This window comes from Erithacus rubecula (assembly GCF_903797595.1).
Source record: "Erithacus rubecula genome assembly, chromosome: 4".
NCBI classification, from domain to species: domain Eukaryota; kingdom Metazoa; phylum Chordata; class Aves; order Passeriformes; family Muscicapidae; genus Erithacus; species Erithacus rubecula.
In genome coordinates this window covers 62,376,123-62,388,695 of record NC_136686.1, presented here as the reverse complement: position 1 = coordinate 62,388,695, position 12,573 = coordinate 62,376,123, and the positions used below count along the sequence as shown (strand labels likewise).

Sequence of the window (12,573 nt, the reverse complement as noted above, 5' to 3'; positions counted from 1 at the left end):
GAATATTTTATTCTCCCAAGTAGCAAACCATGTATGGATCAAGCAATAAAAGACATCAGTTTCTCTCTTCGATCTGCTCCAGTGAACACTGATAATAGATCTTGCAAGACAGGCTGAAAAAAGCCTATTGCTGAACATCAGCAATGAAATATTAAATCAAAAGTTCCCATAAACAGATCTGGAAGGTAAATAATGTCCTCTTGTACAGCCCTGTTCAACAAAGAAACTCACTATACTTTTCCAAAAGGGCAAATAGTCTACTCCTGGTTTTACACTCCATGGAACATGAACATTGGTCAGGGAGCTCCCTCATGCTGTACATCTCTGTTTGCATGTGTTGGCCATAATCCACTGTGAGGTGACCCCACAGTGTCCCCACAGAGTGACACAAGTGCCCATCACTGCTGGGAGACACTGCAATGCAGACCTGCTCCCTGTGTGTGCCTGCAGCCAGGCACCAGGCACGAGTTTAATGGGGTTTAATCTGATTCCTTCTGAAGGTCTCATAATCAGCCACCCATTTCATAGGTGAGCAACAGATGCCCAAAAAGCAGTGCAGGTGAGGTGGCACTCCAGGCAAATCTGGCTCCTGCCTTTGAGAAGAGACAGTTCTTGTGGTTTCTCCAGGCAGGCTGTCCCCACACTCACAGCATCAAGGTTGGGACAGGGATCTGTCTCATCTGATCTTTCTGCACAGGGATTTGCTGCCCTGGGAAGGCAAAGCTGCAGGTGCAGGGCACACATTGCTCCTGCAGGGACATCAGCAGCACCTGGGTGTGCTCCTGGCTCAGAGCATCCCTCCGGGAAAGTGCAGCCACAGCTCCCTCTGCTGTGGGAGGGCCCTGCCCTCCATGGTTAGAGCATCCTCCCTCCCAGCCTGCCCAGGAGCACAGAGAGGCTGAGCAGGGGAGCAGAGAATGCTGCACCTGGGGTTCATAGCCAGATACATGCATGCAGACCCCTGTGATGCCCATGGGAAAACAAGTTTGAAGGATAATAACATTTGGTCCTGGGAGGTTCTAGGATTTATCACTTGGTGAGGAATAGGCAGCTCACTTTCAGGGTGGAACCTGTTTATAGCAAGCAGGGAAAGGTGACTTGGAAAAATGTTTAACCCTTCCACTTAACTTATTCCTCACATAATTATTCAGTGTCTTTCTCCCCACTGGAGCAGTTTGATCCTTCCTGACCTGCTGGGGAGGCAGCTGCCACATCTTGGCCCTGGAAGACTTGGGACAAATCCCAAGTCTTGTTCCAAACACAAACTATGCTGCATGTGCTGAAATCACTATTTCACACCAGGTCTGGGGGCTCCCCAGCAAACCCAAGTCATTGGACACCTCACTGTGCCTTCTCTGTGCCAGAGCCACCTCCTACCCTCACCTGCAATGAGGAGATTCATTCAGCTGAACCCCTGTATTGTGGATGGATGGCTGCTGCAGTTTCCATGAGGGAAAGTCTGCCCAAAACCACCTTGAGGTGCTTTCAGAGGCCAAGAAGATGGATGGCTGCAAACAGAGCTTCTTGCTTCTCATCATAACTGGATAGATGTTAAAAGGAAGATTACAACACCAGAACTTTTTTTTTTTTTTTCATGAGATTATTGCTCAACTCTGATAATAAAAACATGCCTGATTGTCTACAGCAGAGCTGTTCTCACACAGAACATCATGTTCACGCTTCCTATGGAAAAGAACATAACTACTGTAAAGGTAGAAAGGGGAAGCAGTTATAAATGTATGTTTGAAATCAAATAGAGGTGCAGGTTCACACTTTCTTGTAGACAAACTCCACCTCATATTCCCCAGCCATCCCTCCACATCTATTTGAAGGGGTGGAATGGACACATTGTCCAGCTAAGGCCACCAGGATGTCACCTTTCTGCTGCAGTGTGATGTGTGCATCAGAAGAATCCAAGGTGCTCCCATCCTCTTTAGATCAAACTATCCCCTGGTGTGGTGAGAAACTTTCCGTGCAGACACGCTCCACAGCCTCCCAGAGCACTGACAGCTCTGCCACTGCCCGTGGCCCCACTCCTGTGGCACATGCCAGCTCCCAGCCAGCCCAGAAGACAAGAAGGGATTTGGTGCAGACAGCCTCAAACAGCCTCATGCCCCAGGCACCCTCACCCTGTGCAGGGATACACGGTCTCCTGAGGACACGGAGACTGCGTGCTGGATGCTGGATGGATTCTGGGTGCTGGGTGCTGGATGCTGGGTGCTGGATGCTGGATGCTGGGTGCTGGATGGATGCTGGGTGCTGGGTGCTGGATGCTGGGTGCTGGATGCTGGATGCTGGATGCTGGATGCTGGATGCTGGATGCTGGATGCTGGATGCTGGATGCTGGATGCTGGATGCTGGATGTTGGGTGCTGGATGCTGGGTGCTGGATGCTGGATGCTGGAAGCTGGGTGTTGGGTGCTGGATGCTGGGTGCTGGGTGCTGGATGCTGGATGTTGGGTGTTGGGTGCTGGATGCTGGGTGCTGAATGCTGGATGTTGGGTGCTGGATGCTGGGTGCTGGGTGCTGGGTGCTGGGTGCTGGATGCTGGGTGCTGGATGCTGGGTGCTGGGTGCTGGGTGCTGGATGTTGGGTGCTGGATGCTGGGTGTTGGGTGCTGGATGCTGGATGCTGGATGCTGGATGCTGGGTGCTGGATGCTGGGTGCTGGGTGTTGGGTGCTGGATGCTGGGTGTTGGGTGCTGGATGCTGGATGCTGGATGCTGGATGCTGGGTGCTGGATGTTGGGTGCTGGATGCTGGGTGTTGGGTGCTGGGTGCTGGATGCTGGATGCTGGGTGCTGGGTGCTGGGTGCTGGATGCTGGATGCTGGATGCTGGGTGCTGGATGCTGGGTGCTGGGTGCTGGGTGCTGGATGCTGGGTGCTGGGTGCTGGGTGCTGGGTGCTGGATGCTGGGTGCTGGATGCTGGGTGCTGGATGTTGGGTGCTGGATGCTGGATGCTGGGTGTTGGGTGCTGGATGCTGGGTGCTGGGTGCTGGGTGCTGGGTGCTGGGTGTTGGGTGCTGGATGCTGGATGCTGGGTGTTGGGTGCTGGATGCTGGATGCTGGGTGCTGGGTGCTGGGTGCTGGGTGCTGGGTGCTGGGTGCTGGGTGCTGGGTGCTGGGTGTTGGGTGCTGGATGCTGGATGCTGGGTGCTGGATGCTGGGTGTTGGGTGCTGGATGCTGGATGCTGGGTGCTGGATGCTGGATGTTGGGTGCTGGATGCTGGGTGTTGGGTGCTGGATGCTGGATGCTGGGTGCTGGATGCTGGGTGCTGGGTGCTGGATGCTGGGTGTTGGGTGCTGGGTGCTGGATGCTGGGTGCTGGGTGCTGGGTGCTGGATGCTGGGTGTTGGGTGCTGGATGCTGGGTGCTGGATGCTGGATGCTGGATGCTGGGTGTTGGGTGCTGGGTGCTGGGTGCTGGATGCTGGGTGCTGGGTGCTGGATGCTGGGTGTTGGATGCTGGATGCTGGATGCTGGGTGTTGGGTGCTGGGTGCTGGGTGCTGGATGCTGGGTGCTGGGTGCTGGATGCTGGGTGTTGGGTGCTGGGTGCTGGATGCTGGGTGCTGGATGCTGGATGCTGGAAGCTGGGTGTTGGGTGCTGGATGCTGGGTGCTGGGTGCTGGATGCTGGGTGCTGGGTGCTGGGTGCTGGATGCTGGGTGCTGGGTGCTGGGTGCTGGATGCTGGGTGCTGGATGCTGGGTGCTGGGTGTTGGATGCTGGATGCTGGATGCTGGGTGCTGGGTGTTGGATGCTGGATGCTGGGTGCTGGATGCTGGGTGCTGGATGCTGGGTGTTGGGTGCTGGAAGCTGGGTGCTGGATGCTGGATGTTGGGTGCTGGATGCTGGGTGCTGGGTGCTGGGTGCGGGATGCTGGGTGTTGGGTGCTGGATGCTGGATGCTGGGTGCTGGGTGTTGGATGCTGGGTGCTGGATGCTGGGTGTTGGGTGTTGGGTGCTGGATGCTGGGTGTTGGGTGCTGGATGCTGGGTGCTGGGTGCTGGGTGTTGGATGCTGGGTGCTGGGTGCTGGGTGCTGGGTGCTGGGTGTTGGGTGCTGGATGCTGGGTGCTGGATGCTGGGTGCTGGATGCTGGGTGTTGGGTGCTGGGTGCTGGGTGCTGGATGCTGGGTGTTGGGTGTTGGGTGCTGGGTGTTGGGTGCTGGGTGCTGGATGCTGGGTGCTGGCTCAGCCTCTCCTGCTGTGACACACACTGGCCTGGCAGGGCTCCCTCCAAAGCTCAGCCCACAGGTGATTGTGAAACCTCTGCACAGTTAAGCTTTAAAGACTCTCAGTTCAGAGCTATCTTAACATTCCTAATGCAAAGGAGGTCTCACTGCTCTGGCACTTGCAACACTTCCATTTCAAGCACTTAATTTCATTACTGAACTTAGCCCAAGGGTCTTCTCGTCTGTATTCTCTGCCTTGCAAGGATTGATCTGAGATCTACCTTCCTATCTTCTAGTAAATGTAATTGAGGTTTGAAACAACCAGGTTTAGCCTATTTAGAAGCATTAATGTTCTGTGAGGGTGGAAGCTCTATTACTTTAACATCCCGCGGCTGAAATTCCCTTGTAGCTGTTTATTGACCTATAAAGATGTGACATAAATGCATCCTTGACATGAGGAAAATGGTGAGGCAGGTATGACATCTCTCCCCACGACGCTACTGCAGCTTAAATTATCTTATCTGCAGGAAAAGTGGCTTCAGAAACCTAATCACTGCTTTATTTACTTATATCCAGCCAAAATCAGACCACTGAGCAACTGTACCTGGCACCCTGTTCCTGAACACTCCCCCAGCAAGGGCTGGAAGTGATTATCAAATGTGCTAACAACCTTTGCACCAATAAAAAAGGAAGAATTAGGTTGTGTGGTCATTTCTGACAAACTGGTATAGTTTTCTTACCGAGAAACTCTGCTACAAAATAAAACATTTATGGAAAAAACCCACATCACCACAGCCACCAAAACCACTGGCCCTAGAAGGTCAATAATGTTTCTTTTGGACCTGAATTAACTTGAAATCTAATACACCATACAAGGCCTGACATGAATGCAGAGATTATATTGATCAGCCAAATTGGAAAGGGTAATAGAAACAGGGGAATTAACATTTGGGCAGTAGTTACAGCAAAGAGCTGTAGGAGAAAGCAGAGACATAGGCAAACATTCCCTCCCCCTTATATATCCCTCTTCTAATTACATTTAGCTAATCCGTTCAATTAACATTGATGAATTTTATGATGAAAAGCATAATGAATCCATTAAACACCAAACAAGTATTGGCATAAATCCTTTTCACCCCAGGAAGTGAATTATATCAGAAGAGCTACAGTAATTTACTAATAAAGTGATCTAATGATGAAAAGGAGCCATTCATTTTGGGGCCAGTTAAGATCCAGGCTGGCAGGGGCTGGATCCTCTGGATCAGATGGTGATGCTGAGGGACTTGCTCCACTCCCAAGCTGCAGCAATTGGCAGCAGAATTGGGCCAACCACACACGTCACTTGCTGATAATAATAATAATAATAATAATAATAATAATGTTACACTGACACTGTCAGGATTTTTCATCTCCCTGCTCCTGCTAGACTCTTCTATAAAAAGCCAATTTGTTAAGCAGTTAGTCACTGCTTTATAATTCATAGACTCTCAAGAAAGTTTTAATGAGAAACCACAAAAGCAGCAAGAGGGAGGTAGGGGCTGAGACAACTATTTATAAGGCAGCAAATATCCTACTAGAACAGTCTCATCTTGTGACGTGTGCGTTACATTTCTGTCATGTGCACGCTAAATTTATGTGTCATGCATTCCCTTAAAAAGACTATTCATACAACTATGATAAATAGGGCCATAATCTGTGGCGATTTCCATCCTTCTGTATGCCAGCAGGAGTCTCTTAGCAACTGTTGTTAGGGGCAACGCCAGCATCCAGCATCTTTTTGTGGAATTCAGCAGCAACCAAGCTTCCACCCGCTTACGGTGGAGGCTCCAGCTGTACCTCAGAGAAAACAGAGCCTCCCTTCCCCCTTCCACAGATCCTTGCTACAGGGAGACACTCACTGCTCAGAGCGTGAGGCTCAGCAATTATTAGAAATTATCAATCTAGCAAAATCCAAGTGGCCGTTCTGGACACGACGAGTGTCTCTTCTCCTTTCGCACTACAGCGCTATTAGCTTGTTCTCCAAGATCACAACAGCCTTGTCCTCTCCCCAGCCTGCTTAAAATTCACGACTATGTCTTTAAATGAGGCTAGGGAACCTCTGCAATGTGCTACAAAGAAATCCCTTTACCAGTCCCCTGTTGAGATGTGTCATGGATGCACTTCCAGAGCCATGTGTCTGCCTGCAAGGTTACAGCCATGATCTTAATGCTCCTTTAATATTTTATTCTGACTGTAGCCTAATGCCATCTAATTGCTGAGCGTCCCTCACAAGAGGAGTTGCTACAATTCATCTGGGTTTTTTTATTTCTATTTTCAGTGGTAAAACAGACAGTCCTTCTGAATCTCCAGATCATGCCACAATGCTGAAGGGTCTTCTGGATTAAAGAAGAAAAAAACCCAAATGGGTAAAATCCAACCAAAAAAGTGATGGGGGTTTTATGCCAATCAAGCCAAAGTGTGTTTTGAGCACTGCCAGCTTTAATGATGACATCTGTGATATGGGCTGAGAAGGGCATTGGGCTGCCTCTTCCCTGGGGATTATATGAATATTTCATCTCAAATCAATTACTGAGTTGCTATTCCCACTGCTCCCCTTAAGGCTGTCAGCCAACTCACTTTAAACCTCCTATTCTGAGGCAGTTGACATCTCAGCCTTAAAGCAAACCCAAACCCCATATATACAAAGCCCTCTCTGGTTTGAAATTTGGCATCAGAATGGCTTACCCTGAAATGACATCATAATGTTTTGATGCATGGAAAACTTTTCTTCTTTTAAAAAATTCCCAGCAATTTTCACTTACACCTTTTCCCTCATTTGCATTTAAATTACTTCATTAGGTGCTGTGCCATTTTCCTTGTGTTTTATTCATCTTCCAGGAATTATTTCTTCCCTCTCTCTTTCAAACTTGCAAATTTGGCAGGTTTCACCCAAGCTCCATATTGGAGCAATATTTAGATTCAAACCAAAAAAGCCAGGACTGTCAATGTTGTGGGCAACATTCTCTTCATTGTAAGCAGTTGCACAGCTGTCAGATTAGTACAAGAGATGAAATATTATTTACCATAATACTTAGGCACCACTGGTTGATTTATGGATCTTATGTCATACTTAGATTTGAATTTCCTTGTTTATCCTACAGTTGAATCATTGTCTTGTTGCTCCCTCCCATGAGAACTGGTCAGGAATTTCAAGCTTATATTTGTCAGACAAGGACTTATTCTGCTCTGCTTGGAATTAGCATCACTTGTTCAACCTCATTGGATTGAAATCCTTCTGTATCTCTCAGCCTTCAGTCCTGATCAGATCCTTACAGCAGTGAGTCTAAAATCCTCTCTTCACAGCCTTCAGAAACTCTTTGGAAGGAAAATTTCTCAACTAATTTTAGAGCCTTGTCACACATATACTGTGGACTAATCCTGAGCCTGTTCCTTGACCCTTACTCATAGTCAGTGAAACAAATGGGAGCCACGACTCACCCTAGGAATGAGTTGGATTTAGAGGGAAATACTGGAGCCTTCTGACATTCAAGTGTCAAAATTTAGACAAAGCACTCCACCTTTACTGCTCAGAAGAAAAGTAAGACTATGAACTTGAAGAAGAAGAAAAAAATCTCAGCTGTATTGTGACATTCTACCAGCAATTTCATGTCAGACACAACCATCTGGAAAATAGGCAAGTCCTTTTGACAGTGCTTTGCTTCACTTAAGAATCCCAACTCTTTTGGGAGGTCTCTGTACACCCCATCCCTGGACAGATCTCCCCTGGAAAGGATTTCCATATAATGCTCTCACAGGCCCCTGGGCTGGGCTCAGCCCCTCACAATAACACAGACCCCTGGGCAAAGGAGGGCAAGGAATCACCCAAGAAAAAACACACTGCTTTAGCAGGATACTAAAAGACATCAAAGTGTGAGGTGATGGGAACAGCAGAAAGAGTGCATTAGCCCCTTTTCTCCTGAACACCATGAGCAAGTGAAAGGAGCAGGGAAAGGCATGGTCTTCACTTGAGAGAGATCCAACAACTGGTTATTTATAGGGTGATCACAGATTTGCTCAGCCTTAATAGCAAGGCAATTCAAGTCCTGTGGAAAGAATGCAGTGGAAAGGAGGAAAAGAAATCAAGAAGGGAGAGGGGAGTGAAAAAGGAAAAACAAAATAGTAGGTCTAAGATAGACTACAGTTCATGAAAAAAAAAATCTTGTCAATACAATGATGTGGTGAAAGACAGAGATAATAAATGGCAAAGGAGCTCAGCACAGGAAGAGGCATTTAACCAACTTTGCAGTGTGGTGCCCTGTCTCAGCTGGATGAGGCTGCTTCATCCCAGAATACAGGTCACAGAACCCTGTCTCTGCATGTCAACAGGATCCTCAGGGTTTTTAAATTCCATTTACTTTTAATTGCTCTTGGCAATTAGGCACACCTACAGATTGAATTAAACTTTAAGGATGTTTTCTGTGATGTTTCATAAGTATGAGAAGACAGTAATTAATAGAACAAGTATTGGACTTATGAGTGCCCTCAGTGCTAACTGCTACCACTTCTTTGGTACCTTTTTAATGTGGATGTTCATTTTATAAGGCCATGCACACTCACAGATGTATTTGAATTCTGGCATTGTACATGAAAAAGCAGCTTTCAGGAAAATCCTGGGTGTAAGTTTGCATTAGCTGTAGAACAGATACAATTTCTTTTGTGACTGGAACTAATGCAATCTGCAAGAAAATCAATGCAGGTTCACAGGGAAATAACCAGACACTTAGCAGAGCGTAGTGCAGTCTAACAGAGACATGCTCTGCTAGCACTGAAACATGTTCAGTAGTCATGCTTTTGATCCTGCTTCCCTCATAATACAGCCAAGCCTTCCAGACTACCAGGAGTGCATCACACACTTCCAAACATATCAATCTTGCACTCACTTTTACTGTCTGCTCTGGTATTTGCATTATGAAGACTGATCTGATTATTCAGTGCTGGTTCCAGAAGTGAGTGCTCTCCACGCTCACTTGGATTATCAATGTGAAAAACACAGTGGCAGGACTAAAGACTAATTATTTTTAAATGGACTTTTTTTTCCACTTTTACAAAGGTGCTGGCTCTATTTACTCCATGCCTGTGATCAAAGATGCATTAAAGCATCTTCCTATCTGCAAATGAGAACTTCATTCAGGCATGGTGTTTGTGTGTGAGTCCTAGTGCTTCTTATTCTGCTCATTTCTAATGCAGTATTGAGTTGTTTGATTTTTTTGTTTGGAGGCTTATTTTATTTTATTTTATTTTATTTTATTTTATTTTATTTTATTTTACAAAAGGCTCTAAAGCAATCATACTTTATGATGCTGAATCTGTATGGAAGGAGAAAAAAGTAGCAGGTCCTAAATCATCAGAGCAATGTTAGAAGAAATTTATGTCCCAGAAGAGGATTGAAAAAAGTTGTAAATAAATAGTGAAGGAATTACACAATGTATTTATACACATCATTATAAAGCTAAACACAGTGCTGGAAAGATGCAAAAATGGAGCAATGCACAGAGAGGAAGATTGACTGTACCCAGGAAAAAAGAGTATATCTGACATAAAGGGATTCCCTTTGCATGTGAGGCCATGTGGCTGTTGGTGTGAAAAGCCCAGGAACAGAAAATGCATCAATTTCAAAAAGCTTATATTTGTGCTAATCTGTAAAACACAATATGTGAAAATCTGCTGCTTTATTTGGTGAGCGAAGAAGCAACAGCAAACATTTGGTATAAATGGATACTTGCAGGTCAGGAATAGTTTATGCCTAGAATCATATATATATGTATTATTTAGGGTGTTGTCCCCCTTTCCAGCTTGCTAATGATTTTCTTGGGATTTATAATTCAGACTGAAATTTTCATTCTGGATGATTATTTCTTTCTTCTCCTAAATTCAGGCAAAAGCTGGAGTTGTTTATTATAGTAAGACTTAGGCAGTGAGGGAGGTGTAGTGAAGGCACTCTTCAACACTTGCAGCAATCTGCAGAATTGTACAAACCTCAGGCCATGTGGCAACTACTTGAAAGTCATCAAGCATCATCTGTGCACCATAATCACACTGCAGAGCTTTGCTCTCCCATGGAGAACTGCCCACTCAGTTAAACTGGGAATGCTTGCAGAAAATATAACATTTTCTGGCACAGGCTTCCCTTGGGGTCTGGGCTCAGCCCTGCTCTGGGGACTGCAGGTGGATCCTGCTCTGGCACCTGGAGCAGCTCCTGCCCGTCCTTCTGGTCTGACCTGGGGTCTGCAGGGCTGCTCCTCTCACATATTCCCATTCCCCAGCCCAGCTGCAGTTACTTTTCCCCCTTCTAACCACATTCTGCCAGAGGATCTGTCTCTGTTGCTGATGGGCTCAGCTTTGGGCAGTGTTGGGTTCATCTTGGAGCTGGCTGACTTTGGCTCTGTTGGACACAGGGAAAGCTTCCAGCAGCTTCTCACAGAAGCCACCCCTGTAGCCCCCTGCCACCAAAACCTTGTCACACAGACCCAGCACAGAAGCAAACACCCCAGGGCAGTGTGACAGCAGGACACAACCATGCAGGCTGCTTGCTGCAGTTGCACAAAGAAGGTCATAGAATTTCCTAACTTCTGAGTGACTGTGCTGCTTGATATTATTAATTCCATTTTTTCCCCTAATTGCTTTATTAAAAGTCAAAGAGCAAGGGAGTTTCTTGAGGCAAGGGGAAAATCTCTCAGAGAAATCTCCCAGGATTTGCTGTGGGAAGCTGTATTTAATACTGAGATTGCTGCTGGGTGATAACAGGTCACCAGCAGGGCAAGAACCAGTGAAGGTGGGTGCTGGCACAGAGGACTGGCTGCCAGGTGCCTGTGCTGCAGATTTGGTGTGTGGGCAGCTGGCAGCAGCAGCCTGGAGCAGGATATCCTGGTGTGGATATCCACAATATCCACTAACCCCAAAGCTCCTTGGCTTGGTGAGACAAAGCCACAGCAGCCAGGGCTGCTCAAAAGGGATCCCATGTCAGGCCCTCAGCACCAAGGGATGGCTCTGCTTGGATTTCCCAAAAACACAAAAAATGAGGGGTTTCTTTAACTCTGAAGTGCAAGTGGAGAAACACTTGGCAGGATTTGTACAAAGCACAAGTGGAGACTAACCCAGAAACCCAGCTCCCCTTATCCCTTGAGGTCTCACTACCAAGGTGCAGAGTGAGAGCAGGACAGGACAGGCTGAGCAACTCCTTGCAGCTGACACTGAACACTGTGATATAAAAAAGACCACTTTTTTTTTTTTTTCTTTTTTTTTTTTCCCCAGTTGGAACTACAGTTGAATAAGCAGTTTGTAAAGTAAAGTAAGACAAGAGCTGAGGTTCATCAGCCCTCACCAGAGCAGCCTCCTCCAGGATATTTGGATTATGGACACTGCAGAGCAGGTTCACTGTCAGCTCAGCATCCCCTCAGGCTTGATACAGGTATGAGCAAGTGGTCAGAGTGCAGATACCTTCTGTAATATTTCTGATTTTAGGTACCAACCATGATCAATAGTGATGTATTGAGGGCATGTGGATTTCCCTGGGAATGCAGAAGTGTCAGATTTGAGTACCAAACAGGGTAAATTTATTTTCACAGAATTACCTGAGAAAACTTTAAACTAGGGACAGATGGAAGATGATATAAGCAAGGCCAGTTGCATAAATATCTACCAGGTCTGAAACAAGGAGGGATTTAAGGTCTCCCATGAGATACCAGAATTTCATTATTGCCAGTACAAAACCAGTCAGCACCAGCCTGTCAAGCTTTGAACTTGACCTGTATTACACCTTTCACAGCAGAGCAGCCATAACCTTCAACCAGCAACACCTGGGCTTATAGGAAAGAGAAAAATAACTGATTTTAGTTGTTACCCATGGGGTAGGTAAGGTGCACTAAAGCAGGTAAAAATCACAAGCCCAATAAACAAAGAGATGCAGAAAGCAGATACAGATTTCCTTCATTGGCTGCAGTATTTTGAGTAAACTTGTTTGCACAGCTGACACTGCAGCCTGAAGATGGTGGCAGCTGCTGATTTGGGTTCTGGTCACCAAACTGGAAGCCTTCATCCCCAAGGAAAGAAGCAAAACGTGTTCTCTGTGACACACAGCCACAGTCTCCTTGCCAACAGCACGGACAGGCTGTGCTGAAGGGTCTCCTCCTGTTGGTCACAGCCCCATTGCCTGGTGAGAGCTGGATGAGGCTGCTCCTGCCATCAGGATGCTCCTGCCATCAGAGGAGCTCCCAACAAACACACACATCTGTCTCCCTGGCTGAGGCTGTAAATTCTGTCATGAAATACAGATGACCTTTAGCAAATGTGTCTTCTCTGTATCCATAATGTCAGTCACAGCAAACCTCTGTTGGGTTGTGGGATCATGTTGGTCTCCAGCTATTA

At 47.0% G+C, this 12,573-nt stretch overlaps 1 protein-coding gene across 1 annotated transcript in view; it reads right to left on the bottom strand.

Annotated features, from left to right (window-relative positions):
* Positions 1-12,573, bottom strand: part of FRMD4A (FERM domain containing 4A) — a 353,071-nt gene that overhangs the window by 296,610 nt on the left and 43,888 nt on the right. The gene's annotated exons all lie outside the window — the stretch shown is intronic.